Below are 21,009 nucleotides of genomic sequence, written 5' to 3'. Positions count from 1 at the left end.
TGACTCTCATGCTGTCAGCAAGATTAAGCAGAAACAATGGGGCGGGGCTGACTCTTCCACTGCCTCCTAGCCGAGCCCCACCCGGCAGTGGCTTCACCTCTTGGATCACAAATGTTCCATCTGGAACTGGAGATGACACCTAATTGCCTTCCCAGCTCCATAATCCAAGATGTAAAGTGAAGGCCCGGCGTAGGGGCTCATGCCTGTAATTTCAGCACTTTGAGGGGCCAAGATCATTTGAGCCCAGGAATTCGACACCAGCCTAGGTAACATAGGGAGACCCGTCTCTAAAAAAAAAAAAAAAAAAAAAAAAATTTTCTGGGCATGGTGGCTCATGCCTGTAATCCCAGTACTTTGAGAGGCTGAGATGGGCAGATCACTTGAGGTCTGGAGTTCAAGACCAGCCTGGCCAACATGATGAAACCCTGTCTCTACTAAAAATACGAAAATCAGCGAGGTGTGGTGGTCCATGCCTGTAATCCCAGATACTCGGGAGGCTGAGGCAGGAGAATTGCTTGAACCCAGGACACTGAGGTTACAGTGAGCCGAGATCACACCACTGCTCTCCGGTCTGGGTGACAGAGCAACACTCTGTGTTAAAACAAACACACACACACACACAAATCTGAGGGTGGGGGTGTGGTGGCATGCACCTGTAGTTTCAGCTACTTGGGAGGCTGGGGTGGGAGGATCTCTTGAGCCCAGACGCTCAAGGCTGCAATGAGCTGTGATCATGCCACTGCACTCTAGCCTGGGTGACAGAGTGAGACCTGGTCTCCAAAACAAACAAACAAAAACCCACAAAAAACCCAAAAACAAACAAAAATAAGATGTAAAGTGAGAAGTATGCTTTCAAAAGGCATTTGCCAGGACTTTCTTGGTGGCAGGTAATAGAATGTCAATTCATAAGAGATTAGGCAAAAGAGAAATTCATAGCAGTTTAGTGCCCACCTTTCCCTGCAAAACATAGGATAATAATAATAATCCCCGCTTATAACTGCGTTAGATGGGGGCCCAAGCCTTGAATGATTTGTCTCATTAAATCCTTGCAAATTCTGAAATGCCTAGACTTTTTTGTTTGTTTGTTTGTTTGTTTGTTTGTTTTTTAGAGATAGGGTCTCACTCTGTTGCCCAGGGTAGAGTACAGTGGTGTGACCATAGCTCACAGGAGCCTGTAACTCCTGGGCTCAATGGATCCTCCTGCCTTAGTCTCTCAAGTACCTGGAACTTCAGATATGCAACACCACATTCAGCTAATGTATTTTGTATTAAAATTTTCTTTTTAGAGACAAGGTCTTTCTATGTTGCCCAGGCTAATCTCAAACTCCTGGGCTCAAGCAATCCTTCTGCTTTAACCTCCTAGATTACTGGAGTTACAGTCATGAGCCACTGAGCTCAGCTACTGAGGTGCCTAGTTTTATCAACCTTGTCTTATACGGGGACAAACCAGGGCCTGGGGACCAGAAAGCTGTCAGGCACAACCCAAAGGTCAGTCTCTCTATGTATCAGGCTCCAAGCTGCCACTCTCTCTGCCTTCTGCATCTGAGGAAGGACAGACACAGGCATTTGTAAGAACCTTGCATCCTGGCATTGTGACAATTCTTTAGGGGAGGTGTGATTATCTCCAATTGACAGACAAGAAAAGTGAGGCTGCCTCTACAAGAAGAAAGTATTTGTTTTATATTTAAAAGAGCATAGGGATGATGTCTTTTTCTGGGTTTTGGGATCAAATCCAATCAGGGTACAAGGGTGTCTATGACTGAGAGGACAGCAGCTTGAGCCTGAAGGGCTTGTGCTGAAGTCGGGCAAGCTGAGGATGGTAGTTCCCCAAGACTTGCAGGTATCTGTACGCATAAATGAGTGAATTAAAATTTACTGGTACCTTTGTTGGTCAGACCCTGTGCTGGTCAAAGTCACATTTGCCATCTCATTTAAGGTTCACAGCAACTGTGGAGTAGTATTATTTCCATTCTACAGATGAGAAAATTGAGGCTCAAAGAGGTGACATGCCCTGGATCATTGAGCTAGCAAATGGCCAAGATAGAATTTAGACCCACGAATGTCACATTCTGGATTTGGGGCTCATTCTGTTTTTCCTCAATGGTTTTATTTGGAATGAACACCGAAACTTTCTAGGTCTTTGGCCAAGAGGAGCAAAACAAACTACAGAAACACTTTATGTCCCACAGAATTACAGAATACCAGAGCTAGAAGGGCTGTTCAAGACTAGGAAATTTTGTATTCCTTGAATTTTTGTTGAGTTTCAAAATGCTTTGACACTTTTCTAAGAAAAATCAACATAGCACAGATACACAAAATCTTACTTACAAGTCTGGGGGGGAAGAATCACCCTTTGCTTCATTTTCCTGTCCTTCATATCCAACATGATTTAACATGATGAAAAGAAGTGGTAAAAAGAAGCTCACTAGACTATGAGCTTCTATATTATTACTTGTCAGGATTCTCCAGAGGAACAGAACCAATAGAATGTGTGTGTGCAGATTTATATTCAGGAATTGGCTCATGCAATTCTTGGGGATGGCATGTCTGAAATCTGCAGGACAGACCAGCAGGATGGAGACTTAGGGAAGAGATGATTTTGTTGCTAGAGTCCAAAGACAGTGTAAAGGCAGAATTTTCTCTTCCTCAGGGACCTCAGTCTTTTTCTCTTAAGCCTGTCAACTGATTGGATGAGACCCACCCAAATTGTAAAGGATAAACTACTTTCGTCAAAATCTATTGATTAGAATGTTAATCTTATCTAAAGAATACTTTCACAGTGACACCTAAACCAATATTTGACCAAACATCTGGGTGCCATGGTCTAGCCAAATTGACACATAACAATTAACTATCATAGCTGTGCAAAGCAGAGCCTGGGTCTGATTCACTCTGTGTCTTCGGGGCTGAGTGCAGTTCCTGGCAGAGAGTGGCTGCTCCTGACCTGTTGGCAAATAAATGAGTCAAATTCTAAAGCTCCCAGAATGACCTTGGAGGAAGCATGGTGGAAGGCAAAGAAGGCTATGCTCAGCCCAGAAGATTAGGTGTGATTCCAAGAAGCAATTGGGAAGCAAAGAGTTGTGGGCTAGAGAGGCGACATTCAGGGACTTTGGCAGAGGTGTGGACTTCCAGTGACCCTGCAGGTGTATCTCAGTGGAGCAACCCCGGTGGGGGCTCTGCGTCTGCTGAGACGCTGCAGAGCGAGGGCTGGAGTGGAAAGTGGCCTGACCTGGCAGCGGGAGCTCCGGTCCTTGTGCTGTCTCTGGTGATCATGCGCTGTGGGCCTGGCAGATTGTCTCACCTCTCTGGACTCAGGTGCTGCGTCTATGGAAGGGTCACGAACTGGCCATCTTCAGGCAGGATCTGACCGACAATCAGGTATGTTTGACCCAGGCAACATTTACAAAATGGTTTAAATAATTGCCAATATTAAAACATTGGCGGATTTTGGCCAGGCGTGGTGGCTCATGCCTGTAATCCCAGCACTTTGGGAGGCTGAGGTGGGTGAATCAGTTGAGTTCACAAGTTCGAGACTAGCCTGGGCAAAATGGTCTCTACAAAAAATACACAAATTAGCTGGCCGTGGTAGTACACACGTGTAGTCCCAGCTACTTGGGAGGCTGAGGTGAAAGGATAATTAGAGCCTGGGAGGCAGATGTTGCAGTGAGCTGAGATCTTGCCACTGTACTCCAGCCTGGGTGACAGCCAGACCCTGTCTCCAAAAAACAAAACAAAACAAAACAAAAAAATTATATAAAACAATTGGCAGATTTCACACACAAAAAATGAGGATTTATGATTTCCCTGAAAATTTCCCTGAAGTCAGGCCAACAACTCTAGGCCTGGCTTTATCTGGTAGCCACCACGCAGACAGAGGAGCCACTGTGTCCTTAGCTGGGGAAAGTCCTTGTGCTGTCCACCACGAGGCTCCCATGGCTCTATGTGGTCTCCCTGAGGCTGAGGTTGCAGTTAGCTGCCAGTCATCACTGAACTTGTATGGTGCTTTTTCACTCTTCTATGTAACCCCACCAGGCCCTGGAGACCTTGGAGTTTCTAGACCTTGTTCTAGATGCTCTTCAAGGTCTCTAGGTCTCTTTACATGAATACCAGTATGTTCCTCCAACTGGGCCCCAACACATGTCAGGCATAATCCTAGGCAGTTAATGTGCATCACAGAGGCAAAACATTCAAAGATTCTTAATTAAAATGCTGGACAGGCTTGGTATGGAGCAATCACAGGGTGGGGCTGGCACAGAGTGGGACGGAGCAGTGAAAGGAACAACACTGTCTGGCTAATTGCATGACTTGCAGTCTGAACAGCACTAAAATGATGTTTTCTCATGGTCCAGCTGCCCTGAGAGTTCTTGCATAACATGCCTTCTAAATATATATCTCTATACCTTTCCCAAAAGAGTTTGAGAAAATTTCATTTATTTCTCTAAGTGCTTCGAATGCCTGGGCTGGACATTTGCACAGCCACAGACATTCCTTCATATGCGAGTGCCCAGGCCATGTAGCCTTATTACCCCCTCTAGTTGATCTTTTGAGGCTCACTCTTGCTCAAGAATCTATGGCTGTACAGTAAGAAGTAAACCTCCAAATTGTATTTTCTACGACTCTTTTGGTGGCAAGAAATCTAATTTGAAATAGATCAGGTGCAAGGGAAATTTTATAGGTGAAGTTTCACCCATACCTGACTTTAAGCAGTTTTTGGGACAGTAGATGACAAGACGACGTAATCCTAGGACTCAAGAAGCCTGTGCTCTTTACCATGGGCAAAGGGAGCCTATAAGAGAAAAACATTACATTTGATTTTGGCATAGAAAGAATATGGGATTTGGGGCCAGGAAGCCCTGGCTTTGCCATATACTAGCTTAGCAAACAGTGCAGTCTCTACAGTGGGACATTGATACTCCTTTCCTTGCATGTTGGTTTTGAGAATGGGCACAATGTGTGTAAAGTGTCCACCACGTTGTCGTCTGTCACACACTAAGAGCTTAACAAGTGACAGCTGTGGTTGTTCTTATTACCATAGCCAGTAGGTAGTCTTGGAGTTGTGGAGACCCCTGTGGTCTAATAGGTCTGGGTGGTTTCAGAAAGGTGCTGGGCTCTTGCTGGGGCTTGGAGGATGGGTAGGATGTGGGTGGGTTGTTAGCACTGCAGGTGAGGGAACAGCGTGTGCATGGGCGGAGGCAGAGGTCAGCACGGCATGTTCAGGGGACAGGTCAGACTGGCCTGGCTAGACAAGAGGGTTCACATGGAGGCAAAGGGTTAGAACAATGCCTGGCTTTTGTGATAGCTGGTTAGAATTGCCCTGTGCTCCTCTCTGAAATATCTGTCCCCTTTGCCAAGTGGAAATTGGCATTCCTTGCTCTGGCCAGATACCCTTTTCTCCCCTGCCTGCTTACCTGTAGGCGTAGGCAGTGGAGCCAATGAATTGTTCTTATTCTCTGCCAAGTTTCCAGTTAAGAGATTACATACCTGGCGTTTCTATGGAGCTGGCCTAGGAGTGTGTCCTGAGTGAGAGTCAACCAGACCCAAGGAGCCCACCAGCATGCAGTGTCCAGGGACAGTGGAGCAGACCAGGCTGGGGATCCTTTGACTTGGGATGGCTGCTTCCCAGGTTTCTCTACCCCTTTCTGTGTGGACAAAAGAACTGGAAATTCAGAGAGGGAACTCTTCACCCTGGTACACAGGATATTTTACTGGGAAGAGCCCAGAGAAGACATCTAGTGCTTAGTCCAACTTCACATCTGACTTTGACTGCAGGAAACACTGCAGAGCTTTCTGAATAGGTGGTTGCAGCTCCTACTTGCAGACCCCCAATGCAGGGGCTCACTCCCTCCACAACAGCCCTTGCTTCTGTTGACGGCTTTAGCGGTTTTCAAGCTTGTCTTTATATTGAATTATGTACCAAAACTCCTTGTGTTTTCTTGTACTGCTTTTTGTTTTATTTCTGTTTATGTCTAGTTATGAGATGGATAACATTATCTTGATAGCACTTCATAGAGACAGCCTAAACTCTAGCAAGGGAGATGTGTAAATAAGAAATGCAGGCCAGGCATGGTGCTCACACCTATAATCCCAGCACTTTGGGAGGCCAAGGTGGGAGGATTGCTTGAGCCCAGGAGTCTAAAACCAGCCTGGGCAACACAGTGAGTCCCCATCTCAACAAAAAATACAAAAATTAGCCAGGCTCGGTGGCATGCACCTGTGGTCCCAGCTACTCGGGAGGCTGAGGAAGGAGGATTGTGTGTGCCCTGGAGGTCAAGGCTGCAGTGAGCCATAATTGTGCTATTGCACTCCAGCCTGAGCAGCAGAGCAAGACTCTATCTCAAATTAAAAAAAAAGAAATGTGATGCAGAGGTTGAGAGGGGAAGGGAGTAGGGAAAATTCTGGCTGAGGGTATAGGCAAGACTTTCTCAGGTTCCACACTGGGCACTCATCTTTAGGGGGCTTGTGGAGGCATGGCCAATAAGGAGAGGACCACTCAAGTTGTGGGAAAGGAGAGCAGGCTTTCTGGGGATGACTCTTCCTAGGTGCCCCTTCCCCACTGACCACGGCAACCATCTTGTTTGTTTTCATTCCCTGGAGCTAAAGAACAAGTGTGGTCTCTGTCATATGGGAGAGCTCTTTGACATTTCCTTCCTTGGGGTGAGTAAGACATAGTCCCTGGCCACAAGGAGATCATAGTCTAGAGTAGAAGAGAGATCTAAGAGGAAAAGTATACGAAGATATTCTGTCCTGGGATGGGGTGTATGTAACAGCCAAGAGAAGGAAGATGAAGGCCCCTAATCCACTCTGAGGCATGGATCTGTCCACCCTTTCTTCTCCACCTCTAGTCTTCTCCTGTACTTTGCTGACAGCATCAGGGGTCATTTTTATCTTTTCCATTTCTAGCACTCTCTGATAGTAACATTTTACTGAATACTTAGTGCATGCTGGGTCCTGTGCTAAGTGCTTTTCATAGATTATTTCACTTAACCCACCGGCAAAGGATTGCTCTTCTCCTTCCTTCATGACTGAAGACACTGAGGACAGAGAGGTGAACTAACCTGCTCCAGGTCACACAGCAAGAAGGGGCAGAGCTGGAATGTGAATTACAGCCACCTAACCACACAGCTTCCATTCCTTCCCCCTATACCAGTCTGAATACCTGATAGATAATACCACAACAGTGTTCTCCCAACAAATTAGGGTTGGCTGGGGAAGAGTTATTGAGGAGGAGAATAAATGGGTGCGTGAAAATTGTGAAAAGCCTTCTATTTCATGGATTCCATTTGGATTCAATCTATAGGCATTAGGGAGCCATTGCAGTGTCTTAAAGAGAGCAGTTATGTCAGGTTTGCATTTAAGGACTATGTCTCTGGAGGTGTTGTGAGGGAATTGATTGCACAGAGGAAAGTAGAGGCAGCAGGCACGGTGGCTCATGCCTATAATTCCCAGCACTTTGGGAGGCCAAGGTGGGCATATCACTTGAGTCTAGGAGTTTGAGACCAGCCTGGCCAACATGGCAAAACCCTGTCTCTACTAAAAATACAAAAATTAGCTGGGCATGGTGGCACACGCCTGTAATCCCAGCTACTTGGGAGGCTGAGACATGAGAATTGCTCGAATCTGGCAAGTGGAGGTTGCAGTGAGCCAAGATCACAACACTGCACTCCAGCTTAGGGGACAGAGTGAGACTCTGTCTCAAGAAAAGAAAAAGAAAGGAAAAGAAAAAAGAAAGTAGAGGCAAAGAGATGGCTGGGAGGCTGTTTGGCTTTCCAGGTAAGAGTTAAGGTGCAGGGAACACCATTTGGCACTAACTGGGTACCAGGTATGGCGCTACACACTTTGCCTAATAAATAATTACATTTGATCTTTACAACAATTTTGTGAGGTGCAAATTGCAGCAGTGTTTCTCAACTCTGGCTGCCCCTGTAATTACCTGGTGAGCTGTAAAACAGTGATTCTCCAAGTGTGGTCCCTGGACTAGCAGCATCAGCATCCCTGGGGACTTGTTTACAACGCGAATTCTCGAGTCCCACCCCAGACCTACTGAATCAGAAACCGTAAGGGTGGGACTCAGCAATTTTCTGTTTGAACCAACCCTTCAGGTGACTCTATGTGAACTCGTGTGTGAGAACCACTGGACTGCAGGTTAGGTGTCTTCCCTAACCTGGAGATTAGGTCTCGTTGTTCCTCCCACATTCCCAAAGCGAGTGGCTGGTCTGAGGTTGTGAAGGCAGTGACATTGTTCCAGAGGCACAGAGACAGCTGCTGGATGGAATGCTTCAATCAGGAATTTATTAAGTGCCATGTGTGTACTCAGTGCCTTGCTACGTACTCTCAGGAATTCGAAAGTTAGGTCTCAGAGCCCACCTTCAAGCAGTTGAAAGTATGTTACTTATTCATCCATTCCTTCTGTAAATATTTCTTGAGCTCCTATCATGGGTCAGGCATAGTACTGGATGTGGTGAACAAGATACACGGTGAATTGTGAACAAGACAGATAAGGTTGCCACTCTCAGTGTCTTTTTTTTTTTAATTTCTAAATTTTTATTTCTATTTTTTTTGAGACAGAGTTTCACCCTTGTTGCCCAGGCTGGAGTGCAATGGAACAATCTCGGCTCACTGCAACTTCTGCCTCTCAGGTTCAAGCAATTCTCCTGCCTCAGCCTCCTGAGTAGCTGGGATTACAGGGGCCTACCACTAAACTTGGCTAATTTTGTCTTTTAATAGAGATGGGATTTCTCCATGTTGGTCAGGCTGGTCTTGTACTCCTGACCTCAGGTGATCTGCCTGCCTCAGTCTCCCAAAGTGCTGGGATTAAAGGCATGAGCCACCATGCCTGGCTCACTTTCAGTGTCTTAATCCTACCTTGGAAAAATAGAAGATGAACAAGTGAACAACTACATAAATGTAAAATGGTGATATTTACTATGAAGGAGAGGAAGCAAGGTCAAGTGTCAGAGTAGGAGAGAGGTGGAAGGCAGGGGTGGGGGTGTCTCTGAGAAAGGGTGATTTGAACTGAGACCTGAATTACAAGAGAGGCTTGCAAAGATCTGACACAGGGCATTCCAGGCAGAAAGAAGAAGGTTTGCAAAAGCACTGAGGTGGGTGGGAGCTCCGTGAGTGTGAGGAAGAAGCAGGAGATCCACGTGGCTGGATTTTGTTGGGGGCAGAGTCAGAAGCTAGCGTGGACGAGCACAACAGGTGGGCACCAGTGGTCCAGGTGAGGACTTCAGAGGTCAGCCCCTGAGAAAGTCTGGCAGGTCCACACAAGACTCGGAGATTATCCCCAGGCTGGCCAGACCCCTTCCTGTGATCCCCACACTTGGAAATCATGGGATCTGTCTTTGGTTCCTGAGATCCAAGGAACCTGTGGACTCTTCCAATCCAAGCTCAGTCTCCAGGAAACCCATTTGTGTGCATTTCTTTTTCTTGTTCTCTTTCTCTTTTAAAGAAAAATAAACCTGGGAAAGGCTCCCTTCCACAGGGGGAACCTGGAAGCCTATTGAAGTTCTTGTAAGGGTCACACTCTCAGAAGCTCCAGTGTTAGAGATTAATCGTCTAGTGCCTAAGTCCAGCGTTCCAATTTTACAGATGAAATTGTGGCCCATAGAGCAGGGGCTTGCCACTGTAACCAGGAGATTGCTGACTGTGTGTTTAAATCTTTTTAGGGGTAGATTCTCACCATGTTGCCCAGGCAGGAGTGCAGTGGCTATTCACAGGTGCACTCACAGTGCATTGTATCCCTGATCTCCTGGGCTCTTTGGCCATGATTCAAAGTTTCCTCAAGTTGCAAGTGGTGGAGCCTGAATGACTTCAGGTTCTTTGACTCCAAGGGCACTGCCTGTCCTTCCAAAGCCTGACTGCTTGTCCTAATTACAAGGGAAAAATGAAGGATTCCCACCTTGACTTGCAAAAATGAGGTTATTGTGTTAAGTGATCCTCCTGCCTCAGTCTCCCAAGTAGCACACCACCACACCTGGCTCTGGCTACAGGTTTAATACTTTATCTTTTTGTGTTGGACATTGAGTTACTGACTCTCAGCTCCAAACCCACCCTTTGCTACTCTGATTTATGATGCTGGGGCTGGGATTCTGCAAACCACATTTCTATCCTGTCCACTGGCTCTGAGTTTAGGTTATTGGATGGGGGTATGAGAGAGGAAGAAAGCTTTGGGCATCTCTGTATCCTCTGTCCAAGAATGACCCCAGCAACAATAGTAGACTCTGGGAGTCCCCTTGGTTTCAGGTTGCAGGTGTTCCACACTCCTGGGATCAGCCTCCTTGCACCCCCAGTACCTACCAACTGGAGCACTTTCTTTAGACATTTGCATTCAAGCTCCAGAGGGCCTCCCTCCTCAGAGATTCTACATTCTAATAATCCCGATCTTTTCTTCTGTTTCTTAACCCTTGGGTTGGGAGCTGCTTTGACAGTTGCTGCTCTTGTATTCCTTAGTGCTTCCCCAACTTTTTTTTCTACCCAGTACTTGGTTAACGATTCTTTGTATCAAGGTCTCTCTGTTAAAATAACTGGTAGAGTTTCTGTCTCTTGATAGGACCCTAACTAGACATGCTGTTTCTTTCTTTCAAATATGGTTTTAAAAGCCCCATTTGCCTCCTTTTGCCTCTTCTGGTCTTTATTCTTATCTCATGAAGCAGGGTGTGTTAATATTATCAGGGAAACTGAGGCTCAGGCAGCTTTGGCCATGTTTAGAAGTTCCCTCAAGTTGCAAGTGGTGGACCCTGAAGGACTACAGTTTCTTTGACTCCAAGAGCACTGCCTGTCCTTCCAAAGCTTGACTGCTTTGTCCTAATTCCGGGATAAAAATGCAGAACTCCCACCTTAACTTACAAAAATGAGGCTATTGTGTGCTCTATTACAAGCATTTTAAAGACTATGCTTTAAATGATGTATTCCTTGGAAATGAAAGGGCAAGAACTAGAATTTGTTAGTAAGTCTTCATGATAAATTCCAAAATCCCAATAAAATAGGATTATTCTATGAGGCTTGCAGTACTAAAAAAATTTTACTGTGGAAATGGTGTAGGTTCTTGTTTATTTTTTGTTCATCTCTATAAGACATTTTATTGGTTATATATTTTAGGGGCACATAATTTAGTTGTGTATTTTTCTACATATCTTGTATTTTGAGTGCATAAAGAATATGTGTGTTATCTGTAGTATCAAGGAATAGGGTTTCTCCTTGAATATTCTGTTGGAGTGACTGTAATTGTTATATTGGCTAATCATTTGAAAATAATTAGAATAATGTGGCAAATGTAGTATTTACAATGTGCCATGCACTGTTCTCAGTGCTTTACATATATTAAATTAACTTATGTAATTTCCACAAAAGCGCTGATAGTATTGTAATATTTTTTTCATTGATACCATTAAGGCACAGGGAGAATAAGGAACTTGTCCAGAGTTACACAGCTGACAAGTGTGAGAGCTGGGAATTGAACCCATAATATCTGGCTCCAGAGTTCTTGCTCCTATGCTGTATACTGACTGTGTTTCTAAGATCACTCCTTTTTTGAGTCTGCAGCTGTCATAGTCAGGTTATTTATGAGTGCTGGAAAACAAGAAAGAAAACAGCAAAGGCAAGTCTGTAGAGCATATAAACAAGATGGTACAGGGCTACTTTAACAAAGGGATGCCACCACCCCCAGCGCTTAGAGAGTATGATGGATTGATTGCATTAATAGCCCCGATTATTCATGCCTCTTTTTATTCTACTTTTTGGTAATGCTCTCCCATGCTGACTCTGGGATTAACAATGTCAACTGCTGTATTAGATGTCTATGTTGCGTAACACATTACTACAATCTTACCAGCCTAAAACAATGTGTCTTTCTTATTTCCCACAGTTTCTGTGGGTCAGGAACCTGAGTAGGGTTAAAGGGGCCCTTTTTCTAGGGTCTCACGAGGCTGCAATCAAGGAATCAGCTGTGCTGTCTCCTTTCTTCAGCTCAGGTTCCTCTTCCATGGTCACATCATTTGTTGACACAAGTTAGTTCCTTGCGGTCATAGCACTAAGGTCCTCATTTTCTTGTTGGCTGGTAGCTGGGGACGACTCTCGGCTCCTAGATGTCATTGGCTCTTCCTTGCCACACGGCCCTCTTACACTGTGACAGCTCACTTCTTCAAGGCCAGCAGGAGAAACTCTTATTCATGTTCACTATGATGGAGTCTTACAGAACATAATGAAATCATGACAATGACTATTCCAACACCTATATATACCATAGGAGGGGACTTCCAAAAGTTCACAGAAAAATGGAATTAAAAGATACAAATTTAAAAATATAAACTTTATTTCCCAATACAAGTTCCATCAAGTTCAAGACACCTTTGTAAGCGATTATAAAAGTCACGGCTGGGCGTGGGAGCTTACACCTGTAATCTCAGCACTTTGGGAGACCGAGGCGGGCGGATCATGAGGTCAGGAGATTGAGACCATCCCGGCTAACATGGTGAAACCCAGTCTCTACTAAAAATACAAAAAATTAGCCAGGTGTGGTGGCGGGCGCCTGTAAGTCCCAGCTGCTCAGGAGGCTGAGGCAGGAGAATGGCGTGAACCTGGGAGGCGGAGGTTGCAGTGAGCCGAGATCGCGCCACTGCACTCCAGCCTAGGTGACAGAGCAAGACTCCGTTTCAAAACAAACAAACAAACAAACAAACAAACAAAAAACAAAAAAAGTCATTTAGTTCATCCCTAAAGAACTGAGGGTCCTGGGAATTTAACTAGGTCAATGCAGTCTTTTAACATTATTAACTGAAGAAAAATAGGTGCCATTTAAAGATTTTTTTTAAGATTAGGAAACAAAAAGAAGTCGGCAGAAGTTCAATCAGGAGTGTAAGGTGAATGCCTAATGATTTCTCATCAAAACTCTTGCAAAATTTTCCTTGGTTGATGAGAAGAATGAGAAGCAGCAGTGTTGAGAGACTCTGGTGAAGCATCCCCAGGCATTTTTCTGCTAAAGCTTTGGCTAACTTTCTCAAAATGCTCTCAGAATAAGCACATGTTCTTGCTCCTTGGTCCTCCAGAAAGTCACACAAAATTCCTTGAGCATCACCCAAAACTGTTGCTATGACCCTTGGTCTTGACCCCTCCACTTTTGCTTTGACTGTAAACTTTCATCTCTTGGTAGCCAAGGCTTTGACTGTATTTTGTCTTCAGGATTATACTGGTAAAACCATGTTTCATTTCCTGTTAAAATTCTTTAAAGAAATGCTTTAGGGTCTTTTTTTTTTTTTTTTTTCCTTGAAACAGGGTCTTGCTCTGTCACCCAGGCTGGAGTGCAGTGATATGATCTTGGCTCACTGCAGCCACAACCTCTGAGGCTCAAACCATACTCCCACCTCAGCCTCCTGAGTAGCTGGACTACAGTTATGCACCACCACATCTGGCTAATTTTGTTTATTTTTTATAGAGACAAGGTCTTACTATGTTACCTAGGCTTGTCTCAAACTCCTGGTCTCAACTGATACTCCTGCCTTGGCCTCCCAGAGTGCTGGGATGACAGGTGTAGCCACTTTATCCAGCCAGTTTTAGCATCTTGATCCCAGATGTTTAAAATTTCCATTGAAAGCTTTCCTCTTGTCTGTAGTTGATCTGGGTGCAACAGTTTTAGCCCCTATTGAATGGAAAGTTTGTTCAACTTTAATTTTTCAGTCAAAATTGTGTAAGCCGAACCAACTGAGATGTCTATGGTGTTGGCCATTGTTCCTGGTGTTAATTGTTGGTTCTCTTCAATTATGGTATGAACAAGATTAATTTATTCCTCACAAATTGATGTGGATGGTCTGCCACTGTGGTCTTTCATCTTCAACATTGTCTCGTCCCTTCTTAAAACAAGTTATCCATTTGCAATTTGCTGATTTTGTAGGGGCATTGTCCCCTAAACTTTTCATAAAATATCAATGATTTCATCATTCTTTCATCCAAGCTTCACTGTACATTTGATGTTTGTTCCTGCTTCAATTTTAGTAGAATTCATTTTGCTTTGATAGGGGCTATTTTCAAACTGATGTTTTATCCTTCTTAGTGCCTCAAATTAAATCCTGTTCACTTGTTATAACAAGGTAGTATGGTTTTATTTGGTGCAAAAAATTTTGACATCCATGTGTAGTTTTTAAAAAATATGTCTTGTCCATAAACTTTTTGAAGGCCCCTTGCATTCTACTGGCCAGAAGCAAGTCATAGGTCCCACCTGTATCCATGAGTAGATTATACATGGATGTGACTCATTGGGGGCTCATCTTAGAATCCTTCCTACCACTCTTATTTTAGCCACTGGAATGTGCAAACTTAACATTAGCAGAAATGTGCTCGCAGATTTCTGCTGGGCCCCTAACATTGCCCTGTGGCCATGCCTGGGCTAATCTACTGTGAGAGAAAGTGAGAGACATGTAAAGGAGAGCTGAGCCATTCCAGCTGAAACTTAGACCAGCTTAGAGCCAGTCAAACTCCAAAAGTGAGAAAGAGTCTGACCAAAATCAGAGCTGGCTATCCAACCTGCAGCTGACTGTAGACTGTGAGAAAGCCCAGTCACGACTAGAATCATCACCTACCTCATAAGTTTGTGAACAGTAATAGATGGTTGTTTTTAAGTTGCTGAGTTTAGGTCATTTTTATGTAGCATTGTGCTGTCAACAGATAACGAATACAGTGTTACCATTCGTTGCCTACCATTTCTTGCCAGGTATCATATTAGTTTTTCCATGCTTGCTTTTTCATTTAACCCTCAAAGCAGCCCTGAATGAGGGCTTGTGTCTAATCAGTATTTTCACTGTAGACATTGGTGAGGACGTCAATATTATGATTGCTAATGGCCAAAAAGCTCCTGAAAAGATGCTCAACGTCACTAATTGTTAGGGAAATATAAATCAAAGCTACAATGAGATACCACATTGCAATCATTAGAATGGCTACCATAAAAAATAACAGAAGATAACAAATGTTCGAGAGGATGTGGAGAAATCGGAACCCTTGGGCATAGTTGGTGAGACCGTAAAATGGTGCAACTGCTGTGGAAAACAATATGGAGGTTATTAAAAAATTAAAAATAGAATTACTGTATGATCAAGGAATTCCACTTCTGGATATATACCCCAAATAACTGAAAGCAGGATCTCAAAAAAAGTCTGTGTATGAACGTTCATAGCAGCATTAATCACAACGGCTAAAAGATGGAAGCAGCCTAAGTGTCCATCAACAGTTGAGCAAATAACCAAAATGTCATGTACACATGCAATGGAATATTATTCATCCTTTAAAAGGAAGACAGTTCTGACACATGCTGTGATGTGAATGAACCTTGAGGACTTATATTAAGTAAAATAAGCCAGCAACAAAAAGACATGTACTGTATGATTCCACTCCTATGAGGTATCTAGTGTAGTGAAATTCATAGAAACAGAAAGTAGCGTGGTGGTTGCCAGGGGCTGGAGGGGAGAGGAGTAGGGAATTATTGTTTAACGGGTACAGCTTCAGTTTTGTAAAATGAAAAAAGTTCTGAAAAAGGATGGTGGTGATTGCACAACCATGTGAATCTATTGTCTATACATTTAAAAATGGCTAAGATGGTAAATTTTATGTTATATGTATTTTAATCACGATTTTAAAAAGCAGACTATGGCTGGGCACAGTGGCTCACACCTGTAATCCTAGTACTTTGGGATGCCAAGGAGGGTGGATTGCCTGAGCTCAGGAGTTTGAGACCAGTCTGGGCAACATGGTGAAACCCCATCTCTACTAAAAATGTAAAAATTAGCCGACATCATGGTGCGCACCTGTAGTCCCAGCTACTTGGGAGGCTGAGGCATGAGAATTGCTTGAGCCCAGGAGGCAGAGGTTGCAATGAGCCGAGATTGCACCACTGCACTCTAGCCTGGGTGAGAGAGTGAGACTCTATCTCCAAAAATAAAATAAAATAAATGAATGAATAAATAAACAAATGCAGACTATGATTACCATCTCTTCTACTTGCAGTGCAAATCCTCCTGTAAAAAGCCTACTTTTTTTTTTTTTTTTGAGACGGAGTCTTGCTTTGTTGCCTAGGCTGTAGTACAATGGTACAATCTCAGCTCACTGAGACCTCCACCTCCCAGGTTCAAGCGATTCTCCTGCCTCAGCCTCCTTAGTAGCTGGGATTACAGGCAAGTGCCACCACACCTGTTTGATTTTTGTATTTTTAGTAGAGACGGGATTTCACTGTATTGGCTAGGCTGGTCTTGAACTCCTGACCTCAGGTGATCCACCTGCCTAGGCCTCCCAAAGTGCTGGGATTACAGGCGTGAACCTCTGTGCCTGTTCTTACTGTTCTTTAAATTACTTCCTCCAAGAAGCCCTCCTTGCTGACATGCCTCTCTCTCTCTTTTTGTTTTTAATATTCCAGTTTATCTTTTGTATTAAGACCCGAAGTTTAAGGGTAAGTGATGCATGGAGTTTGCAAAGTCTGTAAGTTCAGGGCCTCTGATGTTGGACTCCCTGGGTTCAAATTTGGACTGTACCCTTGATCAGCTATGTGGTCTTGGGAAATTTACTTAATCTCTGTAAGCATCGGGTTTCTCATATGCAAAGTCAAGATAACAGTACAACCTCATAGCATTGTTGTGAAGATTGAGTGATGAGAGACATGTAAAATGCTAGACACAGTGCCTGGCAAGAAGTAAGCACTCAGTAAACATCAGCTGTTGTTGGTACCTGATAAAAGATAATACCTGCCTAGTGATTCTAAAAAAACACAAGATACTCATCATTATGCACAACATAGAGGACGTAATTAAGAACTTGGCAACTGAAAGAGTATAGCGTACGGTTTCCTACCTATTGTGTGATCCTAAGAACAAACCATTTGTTCTTTTCCTTTTAGGTAGTATTCAAAATTAAGGGAAAATTGCCCACAATCGAAGTCTGGACATTATAGAAATGGGTCACAGTACAAAGCCTTCCACAGTCAAATGACTCAATTAGTGTTCAAATGGCCACGTCATGGCATTAGTGGCTCTTCCCTGCTCACCTTATCTTACAGTTATCTCTCCCCTCTGTTGTCTCTTCCCTCTTGAAGATGTTGGTATGGGATGTCCTGTATGATCAGTGTTGTGCAGTCCTATGTGGCTCAAAGCAGGGTGAGCTTTTTGAGGGATGCGGCCACGTCTGATTCACCCTCTGATGTATCACTGTGCTTGACACAAAGAAGGCTCCCATGAGTATGCACAGGATTGAATCAATGATGTTATGAGGACTTAGGGGTCATAGTTAGAGGTTTCCTAAGAATCGGGAAACATACATGTACGCATGAAGAGTTGAACTTTAAATTCCACACATAATGGATCAGAAAAGAGTAGTGCAAAATGTAGCGATTTTAGCATGAAGACACTTAGGCTACCTGTCTTGGCTGGCTAGGGCTGCTATAACACATTATCATGGACTGACTGGCTTAAACAACAGAGAATATTTCTCACAGTTTTGGAGCCTAGGAAGTTCTAGATCAGAGTGTCAGCGTGATTGAGTTCTGTTGGGGGCTCTTTTTGTGGTTTTCCGATAGCTGTCATCTTGCTGTGTCCTCACGTGGTGGACAGCACAGAGAGAGGAAGCAAACTCCTATGTCTTCCCATGAGCGCACTAATTCCATCCTGGGGCTCCACCATCATGACTGAATTACCGCCCAAAGACCCCATCTCTAAATACCACCACACTGGGGATTACGGTTTCAAAATATCAATTTTTGGCAGGGAGCAGGGGACACATTTAGTACACAGCCACTTAACACTTTACTTAGGATTAACCTTTAAAGAGAATGTGGGGATCGCACCATTGCACTCCAGCCCTGGCAACAGTGGCCAGACTCCGTCTCAAAAAAAAAAAAGAAAAAAGAAAATAAAGAGAAACAAAGAAAGTGGGACCATCAGAAGTTGGCACTGGCTGGTGGTTTCAGTGGTGGTTTGTCAGACTTGGAGGGATGGCAAAGGGAGTCACAGATGATAAATATCACCAGGACCCCACCCAGCTTTCATCAAGGTGGGAGTCATACTGGTTTCTGGGTCCATTGGTCAAGTCATGCCCATGGTGGAGGTAGACACCATTGACTATGTAAGCCTGACACCACCTAGGCTCCAGTTGCATGCTCACCAAGCCTGTGGGTAAGCCTGTCTATGGGGAAATCATGGAGTGGTGAAATGGACTCAAGTATTCTTGTTCTCGTGTGTTAGGTGGAACCAAAGATGTCCACATCTTCACCCCTGGGAATTGTGACTATACTGTGTTACATGGCAAAGGCAAATTCAGTTTGCAAATGGGATTATAGTTTCTAATTGGCTGACTTTAAATTGGGGAGGTTATTCTGGATTATCTGGGTGAGGTGAAGGTAATCACAAGGGTCCTTAAAGGTGGAAGAGGAAGGCAGAAGAAGAGTGAGATGGGAAGGATGTGAGCTGAGAAGGATTCAGCTCACTGTTACTGACTTTGAAGATGGAGGAAGGGGCCATGAACCAGGGAGTGCAGGCAGCCTCTAGAAGCTGGAGGAGAAAAAATAAGGATCCTCCCCTAGAGCCCCCAGAAGTAATTTTCCTGCCAACAGTGAGACCCATGCCAGGCTTCTGATCTGCTAAACTGTAAGATCATATACTGGTGGTGTTGTAAGCCACTAAATTTGTGGTTTTGTTACAGCAGCCATTGGAAACTAATACACCAGAGCAGTGATTTCTCAGTGTAAATGAGTAAATTAACATTTTTATTTGTTTCAGCCTCAAGTTACGTGGTTTAAACTCTCCATGGGATGATACAATCCTATTTCTGACTCTGGAAAGCTGACCAGACTTTGCCCTTTGCAATGAATGAACTGAATGTTTGTGTCCCCCTAAAATTCAAATGTTGAAATCCTGCCCTCAAATGTGATGTTATTAGGAGGTGGGGCCTCTGGGAGGTGCTTAGGTCATGAAGGTGAAGCCCTCTTGAATGGGATTATTACCCTTGGAAAAAGGACCCCAGAGAGAACTCTCTTCTTTTTTTTTTTTTTTTTTTTTTTTGCCATGTGAGAATACAGGAAGAAGATGGCCGTCTATGAACCAGGAAACCCTCACTAGACACCAAGTCTGCCAGCACCTCGAACTTGGATTCCTCAGTCTTCCCAACTGTGGGAAGTAAATGTTGTTTAAGCCACTCAGTCTATGGCACTTTTGTTATAGTATCCTTAATAGACTAACATATTAGGACTCTCCACTAAGAGACCATAAGAATTGTCATCATATATTGGGAGCTTCTATGCGTTGAGTGCTTTACCAGTGTGTTGCCTAGAATTATCTCTACAACCCTATGAATTAGGTGCAGTTATTCCCATTTTATAAATATGATAACTGTGGTTCAAGTTGAGCCACACAACCTCAGATGATGTGATGTGGATTTAAACCCTGGTCTGGGTTCTCCACTCATGTTCTTTCAAACACCCCTAGCTGCCTCACCGCCATGCTGTCTCTGAGAAGACTCCGTCTCTCAGAGAACAATCTGCCTTGCTGATGGCATGAGGCATGAAGAAAAGCAGCTGGGCAGGAGAGGGACAGAAAAATCTCCCATCTTCCTGCATAGCTGAGGCTTTCTCCATTCCTAGGGAGAAGGCACTGGAGTGAATCCCATGAACATTCTCAACTATTTGCAAAATGTTGCCAATATACTTCTGTGTATTGATATTTTGAAACCGTAATCCCTAATGTGGTGGTATATTGTATTTTAGCTGTTTTAGAAATTGTATATGCTTCATTCTAGCTCAGTTTCTGTCATTCTCAATGATTTCTTTATTTTCTTAAATGTTTCTGAATAAAAGGGCCTCCTTAGTTAACCTAAGACAGGTGTATTTAACCTGAACCAGGTGTGGTTAACCTGAGTGAAGAGGAGGCAACTGACAAATGGTCAGAGAAAGCTGATTAGGAAATGAACATCCTATATGGTAGAGGTTCTTCTTTATCACACACACAACTCTTGATGAAATGAGAATACATAAAATCAGCACTAGCACACCTGCTTGGTTTCACCTGCTGCCTCCAAGATCGTGATTGATCTGCAGAGCAGAGTTGAGAGCAGACACCATTTGTCTATGGTCTGTCCCAGTGGAATTATATGACATGTCATATCTGACTATGACTGCCCAAATCCTCCCGACTCATTTTGCCAAAGAGGGAACTAGGTCTTCGGGGTTGGAGTGACTTACCTAAGGTCTTTGTATGGCGAGGTGGCAGGGCTAGAATTTAAACCCAGACTCTAGGTTCCAAGTGCACACCCTTTCTGCTGTACTATTGTAGCCTGTTTCCCTTCAGTGCTTAGCTCAGTTCCTTGAATGTATTGAGTCAGCTCTGTAAGTGCTTCCTGAATGAAGCTGAGGTTGTACACATGAGAATAGTGAATACGACTTTTTGTTTCCCAGCAGTTTTGCTGGGTGACTGCAGGAAGCACTTGGCTTTCATCATCGGCCAACTGGGGATATCCACCCCTGGAAGTCATTTGATCACTTAAGCTCTCAACTCACTCAGGAGGTTGCCTGCAAGGGCCTTGCAGCTTTGATCCAAATTTTCCATCCAAACATGTAAACGGAGAGGCTCCTGATTCCACCCAACCCCCAAATTGCCGTTCTCTTTGTCAACGAAAAGAAAGAAAATGTGTCTTCCACTGTGGCTGGGCTACCTGAACAGATCAAGTGCTGGAATGCACTGATTGCTTTGAGGAGCAGGATCCTTTTTGGCTTCATCTTTTTGTTTTGCTGCTGGGCTTAAGGAGACTCAGCATTTATTGCTTATTATAAGCCTTACCAGAAAATATTTCAATCTCATCATCTTCACCATTCAGGCTAAGGCTAATGAATGCAATTCGGTCCCAGAAACAGTAATCATGCACCATCGTATCCAAGCACTGTGTCAGAAGTACGGATGTGGAAGTCAGTGTGGACCACATTCTCTCAGGGAGGGCACAATATCTGACCCAGCAGAGGAAGAGTTAACCCAAAGCAGAGCTGTCCGTGTT

General features: G+C 44.0%; 1 long non-coding RNA gene across 1 annotated transcript in view; it reads left to right on the top strand.

Moving 5' to 3' along the window:
- LOC105537475 overlaps positions 1 to 19,759 on the top strand; it is a 32,220-nt gene extending 12,461 nt beyond the window's left edge. The window contains exons 2-3 of the long non-coding RNA XR_001005718.1: positions 19,046 to 19,142; positions 19,452 to 19,759. This is a non-coding gene — a long non-coding RNA (uncharacterized LOC105537475). The remainder of the gene's footprint in view (positions 1 to 19,045; positions 19,143 to 19,451) is intronic.
- The last annotated feature ends 1,250 nt before the right edge of the window (positions 19,760 to 21,009 follow it).

Source organism: Mandrillus leucophaeus, unplaced genomic scaffold (genome assembly GCF_000951045.1).
Source record: "Mandrillus leucophaeus isolate KB7577 unplaced genomic scaffold, Mleu.le_1.0 Scaffold173, whole genome shotgun sequence".
Lineage (NCBI taxonomy): Eukaryota > Metazoa > Chordata > Mammalia > Primates > Cercopithecidae > Mandrillus > Mandrillus leucophaeus.
This window is presented reverse-complemented; position numbering and strand designations above follow the sequence as displayed.